The sequence below is a fragment of the Rhipicephalus sanguineus genome, unplaced genomic scaffold (genome assembly GCF_013339695.2).
Source record: "Rhipicephalus sanguineus isolate Rsan-2018 unplaced genomic scaffold, BIME_Rsan_1.4 Seq6851, whole genome shotgun sequence".
Classification (NCBI taxonomy): domain Eukaryota; kingdom Metazoa; phylum Arthropoda; class Arachnida; order Ixodida; family Ixodidae; genus Rhipicephalus; species Rhipicephalus sanguineus.
In genome coordinates, this window is record NW_023615765.1 from 817 (window position 1) to 13,781 (window position 12,965).

Genomic DNA, 12,965 nt, shown 5'->3' on the forward strand with positions numbered 1-12,965 from the left:
TAATCAGCTGAACCTTTGCTAACGCTACGTATATCCTGCCATAGCCGAGCTAAGCCACTGCAAATTTTTTCTAAAGAAGGTTAAGGTTTGCAAATCACGGCAAATGGCAACTGCACTTTAATTTCAGAAGAAGATTCGAATTTTCAAACGATCGCAAATGGCAAATGCGACGTATATGACAACCGCCACATATGATTAAGCTCATGCTTTCGACACGTCGGGATGAAGCTGACAATACATTGCGCCGCTGAGACATATAACTTTTGACTTTTATGAAATGCACGCCAAAGACGCATACACATACAAAGTAGAGTAGGCATGATCCGTTGCCCAACCTATTGCCGTCTTCTTAAAAATCATACAAGTGAACATTGACGCCATAAATAGCTTACAAGTGTTCATGACTTGAAAGCCGCGACTTCGTTCTGGAATCAGAAAATTGACGTACTTAAGTTCTCCACATCTAGAAACATGAGCACATCCATCGCAAGCCTTGTTATTCTTAATTTCATCTTATCTACCTTAACAGGGCTGATTCGGGGAGCCGTAAGTCACGTTCTAATTTATTGTTTTTTTTTTTTACAAGCGCATGTACTCAGTGCGTAAACTTGCTGATCCCGTCGCTTAGTGTTTTCGGTGTAATCCGAGGTAGCATGTTTTTAAAGTGGAATTAGAATGTAATTGCCAGCTAGGGACGAAGTTTGCATCTGCAGTTTATATGATTACATAATGTTCTGTTTGATCTGACGCTGTAGGCATAGGCGGGCGCAGGGTTCTACATTTGGGGGGAGGGGGTGGTCAAGTTTGACTGCAGTGGCCACTCCCCCCAACCGTTGCTTGAGTCCGAACGAAAAAGAACTCCGCAACGGATGCGCCAATGAAAATGAAACGGTAATGTGCTTCTCAAAAAGGCCTGCCATTGGTTCCCGTCTTTCTCGGGTAAAGGTGGGAACTTAATAGTTCTTGGAATGCAACATCAGTGGTTCTTGGTCGCCATCATCGTAAAAAAATACGCGTTGCCATAACCCTAGACATTAAAAAATGACTTGAAAGCTCCAACTGAGTAAAGGTTAGACGATTAGAGAATGGTAACCCCCCCCCTCCTGCCCCTCCGCCCAACTCTCCCTGTGCGCACGCCTACGGCCGTAGGATGAGGGATCAGATCGCAAGTGTGCGAGGCGTAACGTTTCATCCGGAAATTAACAGCTTAACCATGTTTGAATGAACGTCAAGGGCAAGATGACGGAGCACCTAGCAAAATCAGAGCTAGGTTTGGAGATTTTTAAGTGGACGAAGATTTTCAATTGTTAGTAACACGTCATCCTGTGTTTTCTTCCGCCTGTCTTTTGTGGCTGTCCTTCCACGACTTTTCGAGTCATTCACAATCATTCATAAGTGTACAGTCTGATTAATTAACTAGGACGAATCATTAAGAAAGCCTTGTTGAAAGCGGTCGAAAAAAAAGCTTATCGGAGAGGCGAATACCAAACCATTGGCTACAATGTCTACAATGATGTCTACAATTGGCTACAATAACCTAATTTATAGGACAAAGGGAGAGAAGGATAGCATACACTCTTATAGACCGCTGACCATTGCATTGAGACTGTACAGGTTGGCGATTCAAACAATCAAATTAAATATGCAAGCATCAGCATATGCATGCTGGTATTTATTTGGAACTCCAGAATGGATTTCAAGTAGGCAAATGGTTGGACGATAACCTGTTTGTGCTTACGTAGTGTGTTAAAAGTTACCGCGACGTTTTTTCTTTCTTTTTGCCTGTACCAGGGGAAGAAGCCTGCAGCTGTATGGCGAAATCCCCTTCCTGAATATAGCAGATCCGTGTGGGTGAATGTGTGTGAGTGAATGAGTGAGTTAATAATATGAGTGAATAAGCGTGTGAGTGATCCGTGTGAGTAAATCAGTAAAAATCATTCGCTAACGCAGTGGTGAAAATTTTATTGGTGTTGGAACATACTACAGATGTAACTGCAGATACATGATGTCGCTGACTAAAGTTCGCTGAAGGTAGTTGACTCCTCGGCGTTGGCTTCGCTGCCGTCTGTCTTTCATTACCGGCATGCTCGCGTTTACTCCCCCCCCCACCCCTCTCCCCATCACCTGGAAGGAAACGCTTTCACTGTCGAGAAGATACTGGGAGCACGAGACTGCTCGTCACAGCTCCTAAGGCAACGCAAGCGCTGCTGCGATTCTTAAGAATACCGGACTGATTCACCGCCTGTGATACCAAACGCGGAACTGTTACGTCGACGGCAACAGTGACTATTCTCTCCTCCTCTCTAACTTCCTTCCCCAGTGCACGGTAGCCTACCGGGCTCAGCCCTGGTTAACCTCCCTGCCTTGTTTTATCCTTATTCTCCTCCTGCTCTTTTACATCGTAAGAAAAAAAAGGAATACTCGAGGGAGGTGTGGTTCGAGCCAATGAATGATACTAATTTCTAAAAAAATAGCGCTGCATTCAAGCCAGCTGTTAGAAAACTATTATGAAAGTGTGCAGAGGAATGTACCCAGCATGTTTCTCTGGCATCCATTGACTTCGATTTATCGCTGGAGTTTCCCTTAGGCACTCGTTAAATGAGAAAAATTGGCTAATTGGCTTCTTTGATTTGATATTTAAGTAGCACTACAAGAGTCCTCAGCAAATTGATGTCTAGCGCGCGTCCTGTCGTCTTCTAGTGTCTTTTTTTTTTTACCGCTGCTGAAGCGTCAGACCCTTTAGGTATATTTTTTCCTGTGTTAGAACAATTTGTAATAAGAGACACTGGCCAATCGTGATAGTTAACACAACATTGGAGATGGCTACCGGGTAGTGAGACAACCATTGGCACCAACAAGAATGTTTTCTTAGTCTTTTTGTTTTGCCTTTTTTGTCATATCACGTGCGCACAAACTGTGATTTGTTTTGCTTTTGCCAACAGGGTGGCAACGATAACGTTGTTGGAAGAGGCTGTGAATCAAGCGTCGACTGTGGGGACTTTACGAGATACTGCTGTGTGATAACAAATCCAAGAGCGCTAAGAGGCACGTGTCAGCCGCGAGGGGTAGAAGGACAGAGATGCAGCAATAACCTTGTAAGAAGCAGGGTGAATAACAACCTGTACGCCCCATACCTTTACGTGTGCGCCTGTCAGCAACCAAGTACGTAACCACCCTTTTTTTTTCTTGTTTGTTATGAAACCTGAGAAGTCTGACGTATTTAATGTCGTGGTAACATAATTTGCGACTTAGCAGCGAGTGGTACGGACAGCGATTGGGGCACATTCTTCGCTAAGGTGTCGCACATTCGCAACGAGAAGGCACGCGTTCGAACAAAAAAATTACAGCATATCCACGGGTGAATGATGAAGAGCTTGGGAGAAGCTCCTGAAGCAATCATGGTTACACCGTGAAATGTTCAGTGGTTTCGCCCAGCAGTAATCAAAGCGATACGCCGCTTTGATTACTGCTGCGCTCGCTTGGCGGCAGCCTCTCGAGCTCTCACCCTCGGGATCCTGCCGACGAGCACGAGACGCAGCGGCCTTCTGCACCCGGCGCTCCTCGTCGTCCATGGTCCGCCAAGCAGCACGATCCGGCAAGCGCACTCCACCACGTGCGGCGACGATCAAGGAGAATGAGAGATAGCGGGCGCAGCAGCCAATCTGAGAGCAGCGGCACCTATAACGCCATCTAGCGTGCATTCAGCCAACCGCCATATTGCACACATCTCTATGGGACAGCGCCATCTAGTATATCGTCACCCAACTGCAGTTTGCATGCATCTCTGTGGGACAGCGCCATCTATTGAATGATATGGGAGACGCGACGGCGGGGGAACGCCGGATGGAGCGACGACCGACCAGGTGATGCTATAAGGAGCTTCGCCCCTAAAACAACGATTCCTATTACGGACGTTACGGCCCAGACGCGAGGCGTTTTAACCGCAGAGCTGTTTGAGTTGAGCATTGGTCCGTGACGCGTGAAGAGAAATGCTCAATCATCGTGAAAAAGGACGCGCTCTCTTCACCCCCCTCGTCCTATATGCCATCTGCTTCGCTCGCAGAAGACCTGCGCCGATTTGTCCGGCGTCGCCTGCAATAACTCTGACGAGCGAGAGAACGAGTACAGGGAGAGAGAAAGAAAGATTTGCAAAGAAAGAGAAAGGGAGAAATTCTTGGCGAAAAAACTTTGTTGACGAGGGGGGATCCGTACCCGCGATCCGAAGGCGACCATCGTAACCACTCGGCTATCCAGGCCCCACTAGCAGAGCATAACATAGACTTGCATAGTGTAGTATAGCAGTGAGTGGGATAGCAAATTGAGGGTGAGGAGGAGAGGTGTGTGAGGGTGAGGAGGAGGGCAAATGAGGAGGGGAGAGGGTAAAACGTAGCATAGAAAGCAAGAGAAAGACAGAAATAGATAGAAAGAAAGGGAAGAAAAACAGAAAGAGAAAGAAAGAGAGAAGATCAAAGAAACAGAGATAAATATATAGACAGAAAGGCAAAGAGGTAGAAAGAAAGAGGCAGCGAGAAATAGAGAGACGGAGGAGGAAAGGGAAGAAAGAGAAAGAAGGATAGAAGGTGCGAGAAATAGGAAGAAATATATATATGTAGAGAAAAGAGAAATACAAATAAACAGAGTAAAAAGCATAGAAAAACAATAGAGAGAGCACAGGAAAGGGATGAAGAGATGAGAAAGAATGAGAAAAATAAAGAGAACACGAAGAAGGCTGGTCAGCTCCGCACTCCTTGAGACTTGGCCCCACTAGTATGAAGCTGCCTGAATTTTTTCACTGGTTCATTGTAAAAAATCGACACATCGGCCCAAGAACCAGAGGTGATGCCCAGCCGACTGCAACTTGCGTTCGCCCCACATAACAATTACGACTTAAAGGGACACTCAAGAGAACCAATGAATTGGTTTAGATTGATAAAGTGTTCTCGGAGAACTATTGTGCAGTTTATTTCACAACCATAGGTTTATTATTAGAGGAGAAAACCAAGTTCAAAGTTTCATTTTTAAATTTCGCGCCGAACTTTGTAATTCGTGACGTAAAAGATTTCAAAGAGCATTTAACGTATTTTGGCGCCACTGGCTCGACGAAATTTCCACAAACTCGTTATGTCAAGTCTCTGGCCCCTCAGAGACAATGTACTTCGATTTAACCGATTAGAAACTACGTAGGCCCAAGCAGGCGCCGTCAAAATTATGTGACGTCACGGCAAATGGTGCGGCAATTCCAAGGTGGCGTCGCCACCTGTATTTTCTTTTTGCGCGTTTTCTCGCTTATTGAGCGTCTTCTCGCAGCAAGCGTGGTGTTTTTGGTATCGTAGAAGACTACTTTACTAATGCGAGAAAAATCGTTTGCTCTTTAGTGTCTCTTAAGGTAGACAAAACCTAACATTTACTCATTGTCTCCTGAAGATTAATTCTGATGCGCTCCGTCCTGTCTGTCGTCTCTACCTTGTCCGTATTTTTTTGTGTTTTTTTTGCGCTATCAGTCATGTCTGCAGTTAATACGCACCAACTAGCCCAACTCACGTCTCTAATTCTGAGGCAACAGTTGGCTTGCCTGGTCCCAAAGAAAACTGCAAACTCTAGCAAAAAAAGTCAGTTTCGCTGCATGCTAGGACGAAGCGATGACTGCGATAGCAGGAAATTGGAATGCCGCACGTAGAACGGACGAGCCGCTCGATACTCGGCAGCGCGCCGCTGAAGCTCCAAAGGAAGGCCACCGAAAAGAACGCACAGTCATGCACAGGGCAAGCGTGAAATAACGAATGTCACAGTGTACGTCTTTGTTCTTGAGCAACGCGCTGCAGTGTCGACAATCAGACGCTCTTAGATATATGTCTTTTTCTTTTAAACTGCGGCGCATGGACTGACCCCTCTGCGTCTCCTGCCACACGGGGGCGTCTGACGCAAGGTGTGCCCGTGTTCTTTTTTTTTCTTTCACATACAGAAAGGGACCACTTTTCGTGTGCGCCTCAAGGGCGTTTCCAAATAGAAAGGAAATGTTGGCGCGTGCGTGATAGAAAACACCAGCGGTAAATGGTGTATATAAAAAAGCTCGCCGTTATTTCGCCGGCGCCTGCATGGCACCGTGGTTGAGAAAAAAAAAAAAAACGGGACTGGCTTTCTTTCAAATTCCTCAAGCTATGCCAAAGGTTCAAACCCTGGCCTAGCCAGTCAGGAACAAAGTCTTGTTGTTGGAGCACGTCTTTGTATTGAACAATGCTCTCGCGAAAAAGCACACGTGCAGGTCGCCTGTCAGCGTCCGCGGTGAAGACCGGCCATTCTCGCCCGCCACAAGTAGGGAGGCCAAGAAGCATAATTAGGTCAAAAGGCATCCCATCCTCGTTGTCTATCTGCAAAAACTGATTCCAAGTGGATGCAGAGAAACTCTTTCTTCGGCGTTCTCTGTAAAACATCCTAGAAGTAGACCTCTTCCCAATAGTGCAAAAATACGTGATCTATTGTCTCCGGTTTTCTACAGATAAAACAATGAGAACCCCACGGCATGTAAAAACCCCGTTCTTTCAAGAAGGTCCGCACTGATAAAGTACCCGAATGTAATTTTTAAAAAAAGGAAGTTTTCACTCCTGAATGAATTTGCATTTTCTTCACTTTTTTTCTTTGTTATCTTGACATTCGTGTAGTATTGCGTATTACTGTAAATGGTTCTATTATTGATGTACATGCGACTTTAGTAAACCGGTAATAAAGAAAGAAAAACGGCGCGTGGTTTGGGTTGTCTAACGCAGCGCCGCTGGGGAGCGAGGCGTCTCTGGTTCGAATCCCCAGTCGGGTGCTTCGCAATTTTTTTCTTCAGCTTTATTTTTCTTTGTACCTTTTTTATATACATACATATACATATCTGGGACATGACGGTGACGGCGAAAATCCGCCGAGAGTGTCCATGTGATTGCTATCGCTGTAAAGTACAACGCACCACACAGCGCCTTATCACAACTAACTTTATTAGAAAGAACACTCCCTATTTAAACCTTCACCAAGTACCACGTGCTCTTGCATCACTGATAGCCAAAAAAAAAAAAGAGAAGGAAAACCATGTGTTCCTGCAAAGATTAGAAACGGTTAAAAAAAAGTCACAGTTTCGCCTCGAGGGCGAAGCAATTAATCGTCAATGAGGTTTAGTTAATTAGTCGTAGTTATGTTTATAACTCGACAACTGCCTCCTTATCATTTAAAATGTCAATGAGGCATATGTAGGCATGTTCAAATGACATCTAACTGCACTATTTTCAACAACAGACTAATTGGCGTGCTCGCTTTTTTTTGGCTAATAAATAAGCCGCGAAATCTGAAAAAGGGCACGTGCCGAAGGACTGCAGCGCGCATCAGGAAGCAGCGCCCTCAATCAGGATCCCTATATGTGGCCAAAGCACACACACACACACACACACACACACACACACACACACACACACACAACACACACACACACCTATATATATATATTATATATATATATATATATATATACTATATATATACTATATATATATATATATATATACAGGGTGTCCCCAGCTATCTTTAGCGAAGGGTTAAAAAATACAATGTTAGAGGCAGGAGAATGCAACCCAGTTGCAAATTGCTGACAGCCACCTGCGCACTACAGACAATTTTTGTTTCATCATCAGCTGTCTACGCCCACTGCAGGGCAAAGGCCTCTCCCATGTTCCGCCAATCAACCCGGTCCTGTGCTTTCTGCTGCCACGTTATACCTACAAACTTCTTAATCTCATCTACCCACCTAATTTTCTGTCTCCCCCTCACGCGTTTGCCATCTCTTGGAATCCAGTCAGTTACCCTTAATGACCACCGGCTATCCTGCCGACGTGCTACGTGCCCGGCCCATATCCATTTCTTCCTCTTGATTTCAACTATGATGTCCTTAACCCCCGTTTGTTCCCTGACCCACGCTGCTCTCTTCCTGTCTCTTAAGGTTACACCTATCATTTTCCTTTCCATCGCTTGCTGCGTCGTCCTCAATTTAAGCTGAACCCTCTTTGTAAGTCTCCAGGTTTCTGCTCCGTAGGTAAACCGGTAAGATGCGCAGCTGTTATATACCTTCTTCTTGAGGGATAGTGGTAGATTACCATTCATGATTTTGATAATGCTTGCCGAATTTTTTGTTTAGTAATTAATTAATTTGTTAATTAGGTTTATTTAACTAGATTGCTAAATATTGACTTTAGGCAAGAAATGCGACTTGCAAAGTTTGAGAGCGTCTTCGGAAACCCCATTGCATTATTTGCAATAAAAAAAGTCTCACGTGTACCATTCTTTCCCAGTTGCAACGGATGCCCACGAAATACAAAAAAAAAAAACACGTGACTAGCGCATTCGCGCGCAGCGAAGGTGCTGCTCTCAGCCGTGGTTTGAGCGAACGAAATTAGTTGCGGCCGTGACTCGCCGGCTCCGTTGCAGCGGTAGGCCTATAAGTTAACGGTGGTTTCTTGGACCGCGCTCGCTACAACTTGCACCGTCACGCGCGCCAAAGTCGCAACTTATATATGCGACTTTTTCTTTTACTGGGAAAAAATGCGCACTCGCATGATTGGCATGCTTCTTCTTCTTAGCCTTAGTCCTCATTCGGCACTTTAACAAAGACGCAATAATAATTTTTTAAATACGTCTACATATCTGCCTTAAGTAGCCTTAAACCTTGCCGCAGAAATTTAGGGAATAGGGATTAAGGTGGTTGCGAAAGGAGAAAGGGACCACAGTCTTCATTGATTGTTGGCCCTGTCGTCCTTTCGGCGAAGTACTTGCCAGGGCCCCTTTGGCTCAAGGAAGAACTCCATGAAAGACTGCCAATATCTCTGAGCATCGGTTGGTCCAAGGTCCAGATGAGCATCGGTCCAGTCAACGTATTGTCGGAGGTCTTTGTGCATCGAGGGAACGAAGCGCCCTCTCCCGGACGGCCTCAAACGCCGGGCACGACCATGGCCCGTATTCTCAAAAGGCGACAATCGCAAAAGTATCGCCTTTGGTGCGCGCTGATGGCTATTGAGCAAACCGGAAAAGTTCGGGCGCCATCTGGTAATTCCGCCGACGTCAATTTTGCGTCATGGTGCTCGACGGTGCTCTCGACATATTTGCAATAAACGAAGGCACCGTTAACCGTCGGTTTGTGGTGAAGTCTAGCATTTCAGTGACGTAGGCGGTAGCTTCTAGTATTCTTTTACGCTGACGCTTTCATCGAGCATTACCTTAGGGTGTTATCAGCACTCGCCCTTTGCCAGCGCGTGTTTTTTCGTGGTTTGAACGTCCCAGGAACATGAACCGTGCGTTGCTCGCGTGGCTTATTGCGAGCCGGCAACATGTTGAGATCTTGAGACGATGTCGCTGCGGCGGCACGCTACAACTGAACTCTCCGAGTACGCCGTGTTAAACTCTCAAAGAAAATACGTTTCACGCAAAGTTGCATTCTTTAAATATTATACTGTGCATTAAATAATCGAACAAAAAACGTTGAAAGCACCTTCAACACGTCTTATACTTCAAGTAGCCACAGCCAAGCCGGCCAAGCCTGGCCACTGCGTAGAAGCAGCAGCACACGCTCGAAAACGCCGCACTCGGTTTGCTCTGCACTCGTACGGTGCGCTCACTCCTGTGTTGTAAGACATTCGTACGACCAACGGCCAGTTGCAACAATGACGTCACAGGCAAGTGTTTTTTTCACTTATTGAACGCATCAAATTCTACGTCACCAAACGCGATACTATCGCCTTTTGCGATCGTTTGAGAATACGGGCCCATAGATGTTCGGCTGTACCTTTAGATGGAGAAGCTGGACATCGAGGACTCGTATAGATCTCCCGGTCCATAAGGTGAAGCCTGGCTGGTGAGAGCAGCGTACCAGTTTGAGCCAGGCGGAGGAGAACTGCCTCTGCCCTAAGTTTAGTTATTGATGTACGATAACGTCCTTCTGGGTTGAAAAGATGCCTGAGCGTGCGACGCTAGTAGCGGTGCGCTCGCTGCCACGTCTCCACCACATCCATGACGGGCAAGTTAGGCTGGTGGAGCGCAGTGGACATCCATGCAAGGAAAACGAGGTTGGCCCCCGCAATAATTATTTATTGGGGCTATGCGCATGAACGCAGTTTGTGATCGTTTTTTCTCTGGTCGTCACTCCAAATTATTGCTCTTTTTCCAGGATATGCATGCCACCACAAGCATGGCCGAGACCCTATTGGCGTCTGCCAATTCTACACTAACGCCAGACCTGGTGGCTGAATTGAGGGCTTGGCAGATCGAGAAACGCGAATAAAGAGCTCTTGACGAGATAAGTTGTCTGTGTTTCTTTACGTCCTCTTTTAAATGCGAAGCATTTCTTAGTGAACCTAAGGCACTTCGGCCGTTTCTGTCTGTCTGTCTGTCTGTCTGTCTGTCTGTCTGTCTGTCTGTCTGTCTGTCTATCTATCTATCTATCTATCTATCTATCTATCTATCTATCTATCTATCTATCTATCTATCTATCTATCTATCTATCTATCTATCTATCTATCTATCTATCTATCTATCTATCTATCTATCTATCTATCTATCTATCTATCTATCTATCTATCTATCTATCTATCTATCTATCTATATCTACGTCTGGGCGTTCTCCTGGTCGTCTCCATAGGCCATAGGTTGTAATATACCAAAGTTGGCATAGCAGGGGATAAGTGTATGACGAACACGGTTCACTGGTCATGACATGAATAACGCAAAATGCCTGTCGCGTACGTTACGAAACCCTTTCCATCATTCACGTGTGGCATATACCCGCATGTCACAGTTCATGTTATGCGGGTATGCGCCGCAGGTGATTCACAGTCTCAAAGTCAACACAATGACAGCAAACATCATATTGATACGCACGGCAAGTGAGGGAGCTGAAGACAGAACACCCCTGGAAGACACTGGACTACCATCCACTCGTCCACGTTGTCCACCAGAATGACGCAGTGTTGATGTCTTATGAGGCTGGGCGATGGCCTCATGCTTACCTAGGGTGCCGTCAAATTGATTTAGAGCCGCTTTGTGGCGCACGAAGAAGCCGCCGCTATGTGCTCAGGTGGTATAAGGCAATACTGCAGCAGTGCGGACGTCGATCGCTATAGCGCACATTGCCTCGACGATGCGGACGACGTGTTATGTCATCCCACATGCGCTAACATAACTTGCTACAGAAACTAGGCGGTACACCGGGATGCCCAAGAGGAACGCAAGCAACATGGGGGGCCTGTCGGCCTCAATTGCCTGAGTGTCGGCATGCCCTACATTATCACGGCTAACATTGACGTAAGAGGCGGCCTCGTCAATGGAAACATGGGCACATTGTGGTACATCGAGCCTGACGAACACGGAAACCTCGTGTGACTGTGGCTTGAATGTGTGACGTCCACGGTAGGCATTGTCGTCACAGCCAGGACTAAGCACATCGCTACCGCACACCCCTAAATACAACTGAAATGCGTGCCCGTGGGACTGCGAACCCCCACAACCACGATATATGCGAGACAAAATATCTCGTCTAAGAGGACACAATTTTCCCTCGCGAAAGCAAGCGCCATAGCTATACATAAGTCACAAGGGACCACACACGCCCAAGTAATCTACGAATACGATAAGCACCATCCCTGAAGTTGGTCTACGTTGGACTTTCCAGGGCCACCAGCCTCGACGGCCTATACCTCACCAACGCGAAAGGTGACTTCAGGTTCCGACATGACGCCAGCTCTATCGACAGACAATTTGTCGACGTAATGGCCCGGCTAGCAAACAGGCCTCTAGACACTGTTGGTCAGGGCTACCGCCTTCATTCGGATCCACAACCACAACAATCACCTCACGCTCGCCGCTGTCAACGTACAGTCTTTGTGCGCACGTACACGACCTCGAAAAAGACGCTGTGCTCACAGAAACTGGCGTGTTAGCACTTTCTGAAACCTCAAACGATGAGCTTACTGTAAACACTGAATTCTAGTGTGTCGTCCACATCAAGCGGCTTCATTTTAGGTGCGGCAGGGTGGCCATACATAAGAATACGGCGAAGCGCAGTTTTAACGTAGGCCGCATCACCCTCCGCCGGTCGCCAGACACCGAACACACACTGGCAAGCAGCCGAATTGGCGACGTCTACGTTGCGCGCGTCAATCACAATAACAAAGACATTGCGCTCACCGCCATTTGCCTGAGCCCCGGAGCGCAAAGGAAGTCCGTCCAGCAGTTTTTATCAAAGTACTCCGTCGATTACTCAAAATCGGGGTCAATGCTTCCTACAATAACCCTGCCGAGAGGACCATGACACTCATCATTGCCGGTAAGCAATGATTTATCGAAACTCAACAACGACCGGTTCTTACACTACATGAGAGACGTTTTCGATGTGGACAGGGCATCACAAGACTTCATTCTCACGGCCAGGACAGGATGCATCATAGATCATTTCTTCGTAAGAGGCCCCATCCACTATTTCCAACGGTTTCTACTCATACTTCACTACATATAGACCCCTCGTCGCCGCGATCACGAACGGATTCGATAACAAGTCCTGTCCAGCTTCTGTCTCTCACTGATCACGGTGATGATGACCTTGTTCAAGAACTGTCAGAACCCCTTTCACACAAGCACACGGGTTCGTGAAGCTTTGCTGCGTTCTCCGTCATAACGGACAAGTATAAGCGCTACATATCAACTTACCGCTTGTGGTGTTGGTAATATCCATGTTGCTGTTACCATCGTTGCGCATGTGTAAACAAGTGGTTATATAACGCATATGCGACTCCTCAACATATGTGTGTGCGTATACCATATGTATATATATTTACCGTCATTTCATAACGTTTCGCTTAATGTAAAAAATTACGCCACAGTCACCTTCCCACAGCACGCTTCGCATAACATCGATTCCCACGGTACGCGGGATCTGCTAATTTTTTCAC

The 12,965-nt window shown here is 46.4% G+C and overlaps 1 long non-coding RNA gene across 1 annotated transcript; it reads left to right on the forward strand.

Moving 5' to 3' along the window:
* Window positions 1-275: 275 nt before the first annotated feature.
* Window positions 276-10,326, forward strand: LOC119378096 (uncharacterized). Its single transcript, XR_005180926.2, has 3 exons — window positions 276-546; window positions 2,943-3,162; window positions 10,190-10,326. It is a non-coding gene; the product is annotated as an uncharacterized LOC119378096 (long non-coding RNA).
* The last annotated feature ends 2,639 nt before the right edge of the window (window positions 10,327-12,965 follow it).